This window comes from Cetorhinus maximus, chromosome 16, assembly GCF_964194155.1.
Source record: "Cetorhinus maximus chromosome 16, sCetMax3.hap1.1, whole genome shotgun sequence".
NCBI classification, from domain to species: Eukaryota; Metazoa; Chordata; class Chondrichthyes; order Lamniformes; family Cetorhinidae; genus Cetorhinus; species Cetorhinus maximus.
This window is the reverse complement of record NC_135894.1, coordinates 79,069,710-79,086,422: the sequence shown is the minus strand read 5'-3', so window position 1 is coordinate 79,086,422 and position 16,713 is coordinate 79,069,710. Positions and strand designations below refer to the sequence as shown.

At 44.4% G+C, this 16,713-nt stretch overlaps 2 pseudogenes; both read left to right on the top strand.

Annotated features, from left to right (window-relative positions):
• Positions 1-9,735: 9,735 nt before the first annotated feature.
• LOC144692079 (5S ribosomal RNA) lies at positions 9,736-9,844 on the top strand (annotated as a pseudogene).
• Positions 9,845-9,872: 28 nt separating this feature from the next.
• Positions 9,873-10,300, top strand: LOC144691980 (small ribosomal subunit protein eS17 pseudogene; annotated as a pseudogene).
• The last annotated feature ends 6,413 nt before the right edge of the window (positions 10,301-16,713 follow it).

The window sequence follows — 16,713 nt, the reverse complement described above, 5'->3', positions numbered from 1 at the left end:
TGGCAAAATCCAGCCCCATGAGTTATGGCCCTTAAATTACCAGTCTAGTAACATATTTGCTATGCGACAAATCCAAATGTATTCTTAATGGGTCAAGATAGTTCCTACAAGGCCCATCATCTTTATCCAATCACGCCTTTATAATTATCTTATTTTGATCCCACACTACAGGGTTTACAAGCAATGTTTGCTTAAAAGATGGTTTAATCCAGTGTAGGAGGAAACCCATCATAATGTCTTAAATGGAGTTAAACTGTGCTTCGTCAGCTACAATACCACTTAGTCATACCACTTAGTCAAATAAGTGCTTGGATACTGATGATACCTTCCATTGTGTTGTGTAGCACTACCACCTGCTAAATAGGATGGATTCAAAACAGATCTAGCAACTCAAAACTGGGCATCCATGAGGTTCTGTGGGCCATCAGCAGCAGCAGAATTGTATTCAACCACAGTCTGTAACCTCATGAGCTGGCATATCGCTCACTCTACACTCCCATCAAGCCAAGGGATCAACCTTGTTCAGTGAAGAGTGCAGAAGGGCATGCCAGGAGCCATGTGTAAAAATGAAGTGTCAATGCGGTGAAGTTACATCACACAAAACTACTTGCATCTCAAATGTTAGCAGCATTTGATGGACAGAGCAAAGCGATCCCACAACCAATGGCTCAGATGAAAGCTCTGCAGTCCTGCCAGACCCAGTCATGAATGGTTCTGAACAATTAAACAACTCACCAGAGGAGGAGGCACCATAAATATCACCATCCTCAATGATGGAGGAGCCCAGCTCATAGATCATGAGGCAAAAAAACAGAAACTTTCTCAGGGCTGAGGAAGATAGACTTCAATAAATGTTACTTACTGAAAGGAAAAGAGATGCCTTTAGTGTGCTTGCACTAAGCATTCACCTCTAGCAGATTATCTGGTCAATCATTGGTTTGCTAGTAAATTGGCTGCTTCTTGCATAAAAGCAGTGACTGCAATTCAAAAATCCCCCAATTAGTTGTAAATTACTGCGGGACATCTTGAGGTTGTGATAAGGCACTATAAAGATACACGTTCTTCCTTTCAAGGTGGCATTTTCATTGGCAGCGTTCAAACAGCTGTAACTCTTAAATTTTACTCTCCCCCCATCAATCCCTCTTGCTTTTCTGCATCGTTCTTAAAAGATTTCAGCACTTGGTTTTCATGCGGCAGTTCAGCAGAACAAAGCAGTTGCCGTTTGATAGCAGTCCTGTTCTCCTGCCTTTTTTGTTGATGGCTAGAGTCATTTAATCTGAAACAGCGTCTGCAGAGAAGAAGTGTGCTGAAACAGGAGCAGTGAAAATTAAATGGCAAGCAGTTAACGTAAACACGATTAAGTGGCTGACTGTCATTTTTCAGTCTCGCTTGGTCTCTGTAGAAAATCTTCCTGCTGCCACTGCAATATCTACACATTCCAATATAGCACTGAAATAACATACTATTTAACAAAACCTGCCTGCATAATGTCTTCATTCATTTTTGCTGCGAGAAGCCCATTCCCTTGGGATGGACGCACTCAGACACATTTAAAATATGACTTGCATTTGTGTAGTGCCTTTCACGACATCCCAAAATGCTTTACAGGCAATAAAATACTTTTGAAATGCAGTCACTGCTTCAGAGTAGAAAATGCAGCAGCCAATTTATGCACTGCAGTTGCCGTGATAATGACCAGATAATCTATTTTTAAGTGACGCGGGAGAATTCCCTGCTCTTCTGCAAAATAGCACCATAGGGTCTTTTGCGTCTTTTGAGAGGATGTCAACGTTTCAGTTTAAGATCTCCCAAGAATGCAGCAATGTAGTACTCACTTGGTACTGCTCAGAAAGTGGCGGACTAAATGTTGTGGTCAAGCCTTGTCAAGAAATGATCACATTATTCCTAATATTATTGTGGGATATTTTAAAGCAGGCTTGTGTGTGTGTGTGTGTGTGTGTGTGTGTGGCTAATTTAATTAAACTAGAGGTGTTTAGCCTGCAAGGTTTAAATTATCAAAGAAGAGAAGTAAAACTGGTGTTTGAAACGGAGATGAGTAAAGCTAGGGTGAAGTCTCAGCAGAGACAGTGTGAATGAAATTTGCATTTTTAGATAAGTGGAGAGGTGTTTGATTTTCAAAGGGACAGGGAAAATGTTTACAACTAACAAGATAAATAAGGCAAGGTTATTATGCTAATGTTTCCCAAAAGTGCTGGTCATAATGAGAACATGAAAGATTTTTATATTCTGTGAAAAGTAAATTCTAAAGTCAGGTGGAAATAATGGGCTTTACAGATCAAAAAGGGAGAAATATATTTAAAGGAGGCTGAAAGGCTGTGTGAGATCTGGAAAGGTGACTACGTGAAATAGACATGGAAAAAAAGCCTTTAGCCACCCTACAGAAGTTTGCTGTTCCAAAACCCAGAGTTGTGTTAAAAGCCTTTAGAAGTCTATTATCCAGTGGGTGCTTGCAGTGAAGCTGCTGGATTTCTTTCTAAATTTGGAAGTTATTTGTACTATTGCCTTAGTGGGTGGGTAGTTGAGAGTTTGGTTAAGTAGGAATTTTGGGAACTGTTATAACTGTGTGACTGCAATTTTGTGCATATTTAAGTTTTTCTTATTCTTCTTTTGTTAATAAATATTTTAATTTAATCTTTAAAATGTCTAAAGGTGGTAGTGGACTCGTTATTCCTGACTTCAGTGCACAAGCCTTCTCATAATAAATACAAATTGCAAAATCGTCGTGATAGCATGGCCAGGTTTCCCTTGTGGATTTGGTCAGCCTGGCAAATGTCACCTGCCGTATCATACAACCTTCAGACTGGAGCTTGATTGCAGAATCTTCTTATTCAGAGGTGAGAGTGTTACCAACTAAAGTGTTCAATTGCTCGGGGTTTGATTTTCTGAGTCTGTTTATAATTGATGCTAACTGTGTTTGATTGGTTAAGTCTGGTTGTGGACTCAGAGAAAAGTAAATAAACTGTAGAAGCTAGAACTAGATGCATGGAGTAGATATTTTAAAGCACTGTGAATAAAACCTGTTACACACACACAAACTAATGTCATCTCTGCATAACTCTAAAATATAAAATATATAACACTAAGTGAACTATTTCTTACTCATAACATTCTGTATTAATTGTTGAAGCAAGAAGGCAACTCTTCATTGGCACTCAGACTGCTGGCTGCCTGAAATTTTGTGAATCATTTGAATTCAATTCAGAAGGGCTTTTAGTTCAATGTAATGGACCAGACTTCAATTCACTACTTACCATCCACATATCCTGTTTGGTTTATCTATCGACTATAGTACAGGTAGGAACAGTTCCGTTTCATTTACTTTTGTTTCTCAGCTAAAACTGAATTTGCCCTTCTGTAATTATAATGCTGTAATTTAATGCCCATCTCAGTGCACTGAATTTTCCTTCTTTGGTGAGTTTAGATATTTACTGAATGCAAAAGTATGTTGTTTTATAGAAATAATATTTATTTTTTTCTCTACATATCAGCATAATATTTTTCAATTTCTGGTCACTTTAGACTCCCCAAAATGTAACTCTGAAGTTTGATTGTGCCACCTTGCACTGTATTATTCAAGCAATATGTGTCACTGGGAGCTTTGTGTGTGGGCATAAGTCACAGTATCAGCTAAGTGAAACATGGCTCAGCACCATTAGAGATTTGGATACAATGCCAATAAACTACAATCACAAGTAACTCAAAGGCAAGACTGTGATATAATTTTGCACAAACATGTTTGGTGGTTCTTACCCGCGCTTGTCTCTGCTGTCTGAACAAGGCAGTGCTAAACATTGCCACCTATTCCTGATCTGTGTCTTTTAGTGTTTTCTTGGTGCTGTTGTGGGCTCAAGTCCCACACCAGAGAACTGAGGACAACATTTACACTGAAACTCCCAGTGCAGCATTGAGGAAGTGCTATGTTGTCAGAAGTGTCATTTTTTGGATGAGATATTAAATTAAATTAATTTTTTTCTGACGAAGAGTCATACGGACTCGAAATGTTAACTGTATTCCTCTCCACAGATGCTCTCAGACCTGCTGAGTTTTTCCAGCTATTTTTGTTTTTGTTTCAGATTTCCAGCATCCGCAGTATTTTGCTTTTAAATTTTTTATTATTCGTTTATCAGTATCAGTTTGTTTTACGTGTGTATTGTATTGTAGCTTCTCACTAAAATTGCATTGATTTACCAATGCCAACAAGGTAATAAAAAAGACTATAGATATGCAGCATAGATGGAGATTTGCTGCCAATTACGCCTGTGTTGGCTCTTGGCTGGAGTAATCCAAAACCAATCATACCCCCTTGCCATAGCCCCGTTCTCTGCTATAAATGTTTGTCTACTATTCGCTGAAAGGTTCTACCTCAACCACCTCAACTATTATCTGTGGCAAGGATTCCATGCTCTAACAGCTCTCCATGTGAAGACACTTCTCCTACCCTGTCCTCACTCTCATACAACAACTTTAAAGACCTTTGCATTACGAAGAACAAATACTAACCAGTGCCTCGCATTCTACAAGTTGGGGCAACCCCTTACTACCTTCCTCAATTGATCATTATTAACACATGCATCAGGTAGGCTATCTTGCTGTAAACAATATAACAGCTGTTAGTGCATATTTGTGAATATCAGGTGAAACTATCTAGAGGGGGGGGTCACAGTATGGTAGCCAGGAGCTAGATACCTGCCTGGTTACTCATTTCCTAATTCTGGGGCAGTGGAGCCTTTTATAGGCCCCGAGCACCGCCTTAGCTAAACTGAGCTAATTCAACACATGGCAGGATTTGAGAATGGCAACGTTTCCCACTCCTTCACCCGAAGACTTGGCAGGGAACATATCCCTGCCAATATTAGCTGCCCTGCAGCCATGTAACGCTCAATGGGGCATTAATTGCCTAGCGGGGGGGACTTTCACCCCTGTCTGGGGAGGGGGTCCTACCTTTGGGAGCTGCCAGCCAATTGAATGGCCAGCAGCTCTGTAGTCCAAACTGCAGGGTCCAGCAGTGGCCACTACTGGGACCGCAGCCAGTCACCAAAGAAGAGGAGCTAATTTTTAAGAATTCATTCATGGGATGCGGGTGTCACTGGCTAGGCCAGGATTTAATGCCCATCCCTAATTGCCCTTGAGAAGGCGGTGGTGAGCCACCTTCTTGAACCACTGCAGTCCCTGTGGTGTAGGTACATCCACAGTGCTGTTAGGGAGGGGGTTCCAGGATTTTGACCCAGTGACACTGAAGGAACAGCGATATATTTACAAGTCAGGATGGCGAGTGACTTGGAGGGGAACTTCCAGGTGGTGGTGTTCCTATCTATCTGCTGCCCTTGCCCTTCTAGATGGTAGTGGTCATGGGTTACAAAGGTGATGCCTAAGGAGCCTTGGTGGGTTCCTGCAGTGCATCTTGTAGATGGTACACACTGCTGCTGCTGTGCGCTGGTGGTGGAGGGAGTGAATGTTTGTGAATGTGGTGCCAATCAAACAGGCTGCTTTGTCCTGAGTGGTGTCAAGCTTCTTGAGTGTTGTTGGAGCTGTACTCATCCAGGCAATTGGAGAGTATTCCATCACAGTCATGACTTGTGCCTTGTAGATCGTGGACAGGCTTGCCGCAGGAATTCTAGCCTCTGACCTGCTCTCATATGGCTAGTCCAGTTCAGTTTCTGGTTAATGGTGACCCCCAGGATGTTAATAGTGGGGCATTCAGCAATGGTAATGCCATTGAATGTCAAGGGGTGATGGTTAGATCTCTCTTGTTGGAGATGGTCATTGCCTGGCATTTGTGTAGTGGAAATGTTACTTGGCACCTGTCAGCAAAAGCCTGGATGTTGCCCAGGTCTTGCTGCATTGGACATGGGCTGCTTCAGTACCTGAGGAGTCGCGAATGGTGCTGAACATTCTCCTGCAGTGATGTCTTGGAACTGAGATGATTGACCTCCAACAACCACAACCATCTTCCTTTGTGCTAGGTATGACTCCAACCAGCAGAGAGTTTTTCCCCTGATTCCCATTGACTCCAATTTTGCCAAGACTCCCCAGTGCCACACTCTGTCAAATGCTGCTTTGATGTCAAGGGCAGTCGCTCTCACCTCACCTCTTCAGTTCAGCTCCTTTATCCATGTTTGAATCAAAGCTGTAATGAGGTCAGGAGCTGAGTGACCCTGGCGGAATCCAAACTAGACATCAGTGAGCAGGTTATTGCTAAGCAAGTGCCTCTTGATAGCACTGTTGCTGACCCCTTCCATCACTTTACTAATGATCAAGAGTAGACTGATGGGATTGGATTTGCCCTGCTTTTTGTGTGCAGGACATACCTGGGCAATTTTCCACATTGCCAATTAGATGCAAAACAAAAATAGCTGGAAAAACTCAGCAGGTCTGACAGCATCTGCAGAGAGGAACACAGTTAACGTTTCAAGTCCGTATGACTCTTCATCAGAACTAAAGAAATATAGAAATGTGGTGAAATATAAGCTGGCAGAGGGGGGTGGGACAGGTAGAGCTGGATAGAGGGCCAGTGATAGGTGGAGGCAAAGAAAAGATTGCCAAAGATGTTGTAGACAAAAGGACAAAGGGGTGTCGATGGTGGTGATATTAGCTAAGGAATGTGCTAATGGTGACATTAAGGGTAGAAAGCAGGACAAACGAGTGGCAGATGGTCCTAGTGGGGGTGGGATGGGGGGAAGGGATCAAAATAGGCTAAAAGGTGGAGATAAAATGATGGATTTAAAAATAGGTGGGAAAAGAAAAATATATTTAAAAAATATAAATTATTGGAAAAGGGGGGATCGGAAAGGGGGTGGGGATGGAGGAGAGAGTTCATGATCTGAAGTTGTTGAACTCAATGTTAAGTCCAGAAGGCTGTAAAGTGCCTAGTCGGAAGATGAGGTGCTGTTCCTCCAGTTTGCGTTGTCCACCATCACCACCGTCAACATCCCTTTGTCCTTTTGTCTATGACATCTTTGGCAATCTCTTCTTTGCCTCCACCTATCACTGGCCCTCTACCCAACTCTACCTGCCCCACCCCCAGCTATTTTTGTTTTTGTTTTTATTTCAGATTTCTAGCACCTGCAGTATTTTGCATTTATCTTAGTTGCCAATTAGATGCCTGTGTTGTAGCTGTACTGGAACAGCTTGGCTAGGGGCGTGGCAAGTTCTGGAGCACAAGCCTTCAGTACTATTGCCGGAACATTGTCAAGGCCCATAGCCTTTGCAGTATCAGTACTTTCAACCGTTTCTTGATATTACGTGGGGTGAATCTAATTGGCTGACAACTGGCACCTGTGATGCTGGGGACCTCTGGTGGAGGCCGAGATGGATCATCTAGTCAGCATTTCTGGCTGAAGATTGTTGCGAAAGCTTCAGCCTTATCTTTTACACTGGTGTGCTGGGCTCCCACATCATTGAGGATGGGGATATTTGTGGAGCCCCCTCCTCCAGTGAGTTGTTTAATTGTCCACCACCATTCACGGCTGGATGTGGCAGGACTGCAGAGCTTAGATCTGATCCGTTGATTGTGGAATCGATTAGCTCTGTCTATCACTTGCTGCTGTTTGACACGCGTTGTAGCTTTACTAGGTTGACACGTCATTTTTAGCTGTGCTTGGTGCTGCTCCTGGCATGCCCTCCTGCACTTTTCATTGAACCAGGGTTGATCCCCTGGCTAGGTGGTAATGGTAGAGTGGGGGATATGCCGGGCCATGAGGTTACAGATTGTGTTTGAGTACAATTCTTCTGCTGCTGATGGCCCACAGCACCTCGTGGTTGCCCAGTCTTGAATTGCTAGGTCTGTTTGTTCCCTCGCCACCTGCTGCATACCCAGATTAGCAGCTATGTCCTTCAGGATTCGGCCAGGTCGGTTCGTAGTGGTGACATTCAAGTCCCCCAGAGTATATTCTGTGCCCTTGCCACTCTCAGTGCCTCCTCAAGTGATGTTCAACATGGAGGAGCACTGATTCATCAGCTGAGGGAGGGCGGTACGTGGTAATCAGCAGGAGGTTTCCTTGCCCATGTTTGACCTGGTGCCATGGAATTTCATGGGGTCTGCAGTCGATGTTGAGGACTCCCAGGGTAACTCCTGCCCAACTGTATACCACTGTGCCACCACCTCTGCTGGGTCTGTCCTGCTGGTGGGACAGGACATACCTAGGGATGGTGATGGTGGTATGAGCGACATTGTCTGTAAGGTATGATTCTGTGAGTATGACTAGGTCAGGCTGTTGCTTGGCTAGTCTGTGAGACAGCTCTCCCAATTTTGGCACAAGCCCCCAGACGTTAGAAAGGAGGACTTTGCAGGGTCGACAGGGCTAATTTTGCCATAGTCATTTCCGGTGCCTAGGTCGATACCAGGTGGTTCATCCGGTTTCATTCCTTATTGTCTTATTTTTAGCGGTTTGATACAACTAAGTGGTTTGTTAGGCCATTTAACAATCAACCACATTGCTGTGGGTCTGGAGTCTGATGTTGGCCAGACCAGGTAAGGATGGCAGATTTCCTTTCCTAAAGGGCATTAGTGAACCAGATGGGTTTTTTTATGACAATGAACAATGGTTTCATGGTCATCATTAGACTTTTAATTCCAGATATTTTTATTGAATTCAAAATTCCACCATCTGCCGTGGTGGAATTCAAACCCAGGTCTCTAGAGCATTATCTTGGTCACTAAATTACTAGCCCAGTGACAATACCACTACACCATCGCCTCCCTCCAGACTGAAGGTGAGTCCGGGGTATTGCCCGGCCTGGCTGGCAAGACCCGGTGAGTGGAGTGATGGGGTTGGAGCCTGGGTTTGAGAGGCTAGGGCAGGAGGGTTAAAGGAAAGTATGACCTTGGGGGGGTATCCCCAGTGGGCACAGGGGACTTCTAAAGAGATATCCCTCCCCTTGTCCGATACCAGCCTGTGCAGTTAAGGCTATCGGGTTACTTACTTAGCATGGGACTCCCCCTGCCACAGGTAAAATAGTGACAGGGGTGGGATGAGGCCCTTAAGTAGCTGACACCTCCACAGACCTTAGAAAATGGTCAGGGTGGATGGGTAGGTGATGGACAGGCCAGGAGCTTCATTTAATGAGCCCCCTTGTTCAAACCCACTGTCGGGGGGGCCATAAAATTGCGCTATCATGTATAATCCAGGAAAACGTCCTACCCACCCCTGCAAAAAAAAAATCATTCCCAAAATTAGGTTTTAATTGATTAATCTTCTCATTGATTATTCATCAACCATTTCTAGCTGAGAGGAAGTGAAAGTTCTTCACTTAAAGGGTTGTGAACCTTTGGAATTCTCTACAACAGAGGACTGTGGATATTCAGGCATTGAGTATATTGAGTATAAGGCGGAGGATGATCGATTTTTTGGGTGCAAAGGGAATTACTGCATATGGAGCTATTGCAGGGAGGTGGTGTTGAGGTAGGAGATCAGCCATGATGTCGTTGAAATACGGAGCAGGCCTGAAGGACCAAATGGCCTACTCACGCTCCTATTCTTAAATTCCTATATTCCTGTGACCCACAAAAGAATAACCATACGTCCAAAACAAAAAGCAATGAGTTGCATATATTATTCTTTGCAACATGATATTTTCTTTTTATCTAGTACCTTTTGTGTCTTCAAGACATACAGAAGTGCTTCACAAACCACTGAAATAATTTTTTGAATATCACTGTTGTTATCTGTTATAAGAAAGGACAGCAGCTAATTTGCCAACAGTAAGGTTGCACAAGCCTACGGCCATACTAGTCTGAAAATGCCTGATCTTGCAAGCTAAGCAGACTCAGGCCTGGTTAGTACTTGGATGGGAGCCCGCCTGGGAATACCAGGTGCAGTAGGCCTTTTTTCTTCTCTCAGCTGGAATCCAAGATGGGTCGTGTCAGGACTAAGACGGTCAAGTAAGCCGCCCGAGTGATCATTGAGAAACACTACACCCGCCTTGGCAATGACTTCCACACCAACAAAAGGGTCTGCGAGGAGATTGCCACCATCCCCGGCAAGAAACTTCGCAACAAAATTGCAGGATATGTGACACACTTAATGAAGCATATTCAGCGTGGGTCTGTCAGAGGCATCTCTATCAAACTGCAGGAAGAAGAGAGGGAGAGGAGGGATATGTCTGGAACTATGTCCCAGAGGTTTCAGCTCTGGATCAAGAGATGATTGAGGTGGACCCAGATACCAAGGAGATGCTGAAGTTGCTGGACTTTGGCAGCTTGTACAATCTGCAGGTCACACAGCCTTCAGTAGGAATGGCTTTCAGGACTCCAAGGATCTAAAATTATTTGTACCACAAATGCTCTACAATTAAAAAAAAAATGGCAAATAACCTGTTAATCTGTTTTGCTGGTGTTGGCAGCTGCACCTCATTGATTGGTCAACATGTGCCATTCAAATTAAATGTTGATCAAAATTAGCTAAATATGGTTCATTCCCAAAAGGGACAAGTTAACAGCATTTCAATCTATTCATATTTGGAAATGTTAGGAGCTACCTCTACCTCTGCAACATTAGCTACCTCTCCTCGTTTCAGCCCATCTACTTTGAAACTCTCAGCCATGCCTTTGTCACCTCCTGATTCAACTATTTCAATTTGCTGCGATATCTTCCAATCCTACACTCTCCTTAAACTTCAACTTGCCCAAAGATTTGCTGTATCTTAACCTGCACCCAGCTATCATTGTCTGACCTCTGTTAGCCCCAATTTAAAATTTTCATTCTTGTGTTCAAATTCCCTCATCGCCCCACACTTCCCTATCTCTCTAACCTCTGCCAACCCTACATTCCTCCAAGAACTGTACATTCCTTTATCTCTGGGCTCTTCTAAATCATCCACTCCCTTGGCCCCATCATTGGCACCCATCGCTTTCACTATATTAGTCCTCCATTGGAAAGTCCTCCCTCAGTCTCACCATCACATTCTTCTCCTTTAAGATGCTCCTTAAAACCTACCTCTTTGACCAACCCTTCTAATGTCACCTTTTCATGGATATCAATTTCTGTCTGATACCCCCTCTTTGAAGTGATTTGGAGTTTTTTTATACTTATGTTAAAAAATCATAATATAAATGAAAGATGTTGGAATCAGCTATTTGGTGTCACGTCCAGTAAAAACATGTCATATTCATAACTTTAAACATGGATTGTATTCAGATTAGAATTTTCTGGGCCTGCTTGTTCTTTAAAGTAATAGGACACTGAAAGATTGCTAAGATGACGGCTAAGGGCCAGATGACTTTTGCAATTTCTGCATAAACTCAGAAGTATATCAAGTCTCAGCAAAGTTCCTGATTGAATTACTATGGGTGGAGTGCCTCCTTTGAATGGGTATAACAATGCGAAACCATAGACAGAATCGTTCCAGATTTGCACTAAATGCAGTAGCTGGTGGGTAAACCCACCGCAATGACAGGTTTTCACACCGTATCACCCCAAACCCGCTGCATTAGTTATGCATTCCCGGGAAACATGCATTCATTCGCTCGCCATGCCATCACCTCACGCCGGCTGCCATATTTAAAGTCCAGCCATGTGCACGCATCTCAGTGCTTCCAGCCTATGACTACTGTAGGGAAGATGTCTACGAAAGGCAAGCAAATTGCAGCCCCCAGGTTTAGTGACGCATCACTGGAATGCCTTTTGAACACCGTGGAAGCCTGCCGTGATGTCGTCTACCCCCGCTCTGGCTGCAGGATGGGCAGCAGCATGATCAACCAGGCTTGGGAGGCAGTGGCAGTGCTGATCAGTACCAATGCTGCACAGAAGAGGTTGGCCATCCAATGCAGATAGAGGATGAATGATCTCATCCATGCAGCCAGGGTAAGGCAACCATCTCATCACTCTAAACTCACACACTCAAGCCCAGCACACATTCATTGGCATCTCACTCACTGCCAGCTCAAGGGACATCTCTATCCATTCAACATGTGCCACCACACACACCCTAGGTTACCCCACTTCCCCAATACAGCCCTCATCCTGCAGCCTCTTCCCTTGCCTGTGGCCACTTCTCCCCCTTCGCCAAGCAAGCCCTAGACCTACAGTCATTGAAAAGCCACCCACATATGGCTGATCTGGTAAGTAGAGACCTGCCGTGAGCCCCCCTAAAATTGTTGTGGTGCTGTCTGTGGAGCCTGGCGCCGATGACTGCGAGTGCTGACCGAAGCAAGGTAGGCAAACAAACCTTGAAGTCTCAAATGAAGTGCAGCTCACCAGGTGCATGTCTCTTATGTGCTGCTGTAAAACACGTTGGTGTGTTTTCTCCCAACATGGGTGGATGATCCAGCGGTGGGGGAGGGGGAATGATTCTGGTGGACAGGCCTAACAATAATATGCTGATGTATTATGGGCGATTGCAAACTAGTTTCACGCCATCATGAAACCGATCGTGCCATATTGTCTGCTCACGCCACCAAACACGCCCAACGCTGGCGGGCACAGAAAACCCTGGCCCATTTGTAGAATTTACACCTCTTATTGTTTGTGGACTTACCTGAAACTCAAAATCTATAGACTCCTAGGGTGGAATCGCACTAAGTGTGATAATGGGTGGGGAAAAAAACATTTTACCCACCGGCCACAATGGCTGCTTTTCGTGTCGTATCACCCCAATCCTGCCTCATTAGTCATGCATTCCCAGGAAACAAGCTATTTCAATGGCGGATGGACTCTCATTTGCCTGCCATGCTTCCCTCATACCAAGTGCCATATTTAAAGTGCAGTCACGCACACACCTCTCAGTGCTTCCAGCCCAGGATTGCTCCACAGAAACCATGGCCCCGAAAGGCAAGTAGACTGCAGCCCCTGATTCAGTGCTGCATCCCTGGAACACTTTTTGAATGCCATGGAGGCCCTCTCCCCCCGCTCTGGTCACAGAAGCTCTAGCAATCTCACCACTCTGGCTTGGTATGCAATGGCAGTGGTGAACAGTGCCAATGCTGCACAGAAGAGGTTGGCCAAGCAATGCAAAAGAGGATGAATGATCTCATCCATGCTGCCAGGATAAGGCAACTATCTCATCACTCTAAACTCACACACTCAAGCCCATCAAGCATTCACTGGCATCTCACTCACTGCCAGCTCAAGGGACATCACCACTCACTCTCTCATACACACCCTCACATCTCCATCTGGCCTCATCTCCTCTGGAGACTGCCTCCTCAGCCCTCACCATCTTGAGGTCACTTGCACAGATCAACTTGTGCCCCCACACACAAAGCCTGGGATACTCCCCCTTCCCCAGTACAGCCCTCACTCACCCTGCAGCCTCTTCTCTTGCCTGAGGCCACTTCTCCCCCTTCCCCAAGCAAGCCCTAGTCCTGCAGCCATTGAAAAACCACCCCCACCTTACGGCTGGTCTGGTAGGTAGAGACCTGCCTGTGAGCCCCCCTAAAAGTGATGTGGTGCTGTGTGCGAAGCCTGGCACTGATGACACAAGTGCTGCCCAAAGCAAGGTAGGCAAACAAACCTCGGAAGACCTGAGCAAAGTGCGACTCATCAGGTGCATGTCACTTATGTTCAGTTGTGAAACACGTCGGCATGATTAAGCAGATAATCCAGCGTGGGGGAATGATTCTGGTGAGCTGGGCTGTAAATGATATGTAGATGCATTACAATGAAATGCCCAATGTCTGACAGTGGGAAACGTAGCCTGCCATTGGTGGGCAGAATGGACAATTGCAAACTGGTTTCACAATGTCGTGACACCAATTTTTGGTCTTTTCGTCATATTGTCCACTCATGCTGTCAAACACATCTGCCGCCAAAGGGCATGGTAATTCCACCCCTAGACTTACTGGGCAGAATCTTCCGGTCCCACCAACAGCTGGAAGTGTAGTGGGCGAGGGAACTTAATGTGGCATGAGGCCAAAAATCAATTTCCCTATGGAGGATAAACTTTAGGAATTATGTTCTTGGGATTTTGAAGCGGTAAGAGGTCGCCCATTTAAGACAGAGATGAGGAGGAATTTCTTCTCTCAGAGGGTAGTGAATCTGTGGAATTCTTTACCACAGAGGGCTGTAGAGGCTGGGTCGTTAAGTATATTCAAAGCTGAGATAGACAGATTTTTAATCAGTAAGGGAGTAAAGGCTTGTGGGGAAAAGGCAGGAAAGTGGAGTTGAAGATTATCAGTTCAGCCATGATCTTATTGAATGGCTCGATGGGCTGAATGGCCTACTTCTGCTCCTAAGTCTTATGGTCTTATGGGTTACAGGTGCTCGAGCTTCCAAGAGAACAATGTTGGGAAGCCCTTTTGCATGCATTAGCAAGTCATGCTTGCTCAGTAAAAGGCTACCTCACCAGAATTAAGCTCCTCCTTCAAATTAAGTTCCCCGCCAGCGGGGAATCAGAATGTTCACTTTTATGACAGCATATAAGCGGCGTGCACCTGGTGAGGTAGACTTCTCTCATGATTAATGATGAGTTGTCGCTGTATTGTCCTCTTCGAAAAGTATCTGTAAGTGTCAGTCTATGCCTGAGAGCCGGTGGTAGCAGTGGAAGTTGTGTGGAGGATGACCAAGGAAAGGAGGAAGGGTTAGCGGGAAAGGGTGGAGCAGTGGCCAGGCAAAGGTGCAAGGGATAATGCAGGCTTTCTGGGTCACCATCCATTCTCCACTGCATAGCAATGGGTTCAAACTTTAAATCATTCAAGGTGGACAATAGAAATATTGATCATGTCATCATCTGACCAAAGCTAACTTTGGGTAACGAATCTTACATTATGACCTGGTCAGGGCCTAGTAACTTGTTTAAAGGAGACAAAGTTTGAAATCCAAATTACCCACTAGGATAATAAAGCCATAACATTCCATAGTTTTAAACAAACACAATAAACTTTATCATATGAGTTGGAAAAGTAAAACAATCTACAATATCTATCTTACATTCTAACATTTAGAATTAACATGAGGTGAATATGAATTAACAGGCAAATTGTGACTGCACATTAAATGGTAGCTGTGACCAAGACAGGTCCCGTGGATTTCTCATCAGCCCATCCAGATGTCAGTGACCACTGTGAGTCACAATATCTCATTAAAATTCTGGATCCCTCATGAGAGATTTCAACTCTTCACTTTTGAAGATCTAGCCTCTGAATTCCCTCAAAAGCCATTCTGACTTGGACCGCCTCATCACTGCTCACATCCAAATGGTTCAATCTCTTCTCCTGAAACTGCATTCCATAGGATTCACAAAGCTGCACTCACACCTCTAATCACCTGCATAATTCCAGTTCTTTTCCAGATCGCTATTTTTCTGACAGGAGAGAGACAGTCACACTGCACTGATTTCCCCTTACCACCTGTCTATAAGCAGAAGGAGTTTTGACTTAGCTTTTAAAGAATGATTTAAAGTGTGTTTTCTAAACCACCTGGTTTCTATGATCCAATCTTGTTAATAATTCACAACAAACTCAAGTTAGGATTAACCCAGAAAGTTAGTTTATTTTCCACATTCAAAACCCATGAAAGAAGTGTTTGCCACGTCCTACTCCTCACATTCACACAGTAAAGGAGGATAGAAAAAAAGATTTACAGTATAAAGGCCACTGAAAAATCAATATTAGTTCATCTAAGTTCCAGAGTCCAAAGTCCGAGACCAGAGGGCGTTTCCTTTGTGGGGGGTTCAGCTCTGATGAGTTTCTGGTTGGTTAAACAATACAAAAATCCTTGAAGTGAACTATGCTGCTGCACGTTGGGCTTTTCTGTGTTTAGATCACTTGTCAGGCATTAATCAGAGGCTTATAAAGTCAAGCAGGCTTCGTGGAGTTGAGAGGTGGTAACCGACTGCTTACCCAGTCTGGTTGCTGGTGTTCTGTCCAGTTGATGTTAAAACATCTGAATGTGAGGCATAAAAGCTGCAATGTTAAAATGTCCAAAAGGCCAGGGGCATGGGGCATGGCCTACTAATGGTTAATTGCAGCTTAACAATTTGTTTCTGTGCTCCAGGTCAGGATTCCATTGTTCCTCCTTAGGAGAGAGGCAAATTGGTTATTAGCATCTCTTCCAGTTTAACAAGTTTTGATCTTTCTCTTTTGTGATAATTCAGGGCGGGGGAGCCAGTTCGTCTGCTTTTCCTCTGCTTTTATTGATTACAAGGGGGTTTGTACAATGAAGTGTGCAATTCCAGATGCTGAAAAAATTCTTATTTTGTTCTTGAAACTGCTGGGGATAGCTCCTAGACAGAGGGCCAACCCTGTGATCAGGTGATTGTAGCAGCCGTCCTAATTTTCTTTGTTCAGCAGGAAAAGTCAAGTTTAAAGAGAAATCAATAAGGATAAAGTTTTGAATATGCAGCGTTGGGTTTCTTTTCATGTCATAGGAATCCAACAGCTAGCTTCACTAAGCTGGCTTCACTAAGCTAGCTTCACTAAGCTGGCATTGCCCCTGGGATCCTCTGAACTCCAGTGTTCTGGCTGCACTGAGCTATAATTGAGCCAGGGCTTCTCTGAGCCCTACCTGCCTGGGGCCTGCTAAGAGCACCCACAGCTCCCCTATGAGCTGGAAAGATCCCAAATGCAGCAAACCCCTCTGCCAGCAAACACAATAGATTGAAACCATAGAACGTTCTTAAGCCCCATCATATCCATGAAGGCATAGCCTTTCAGGGTTCACCAAATGCTTTTAATCTAATTTAGCCCTAAATCCCAAAATGAAGCATCACTCTGGACTGCACTTCTTTGCAAGCAGTGTAGATATCATGGCTCCAGTT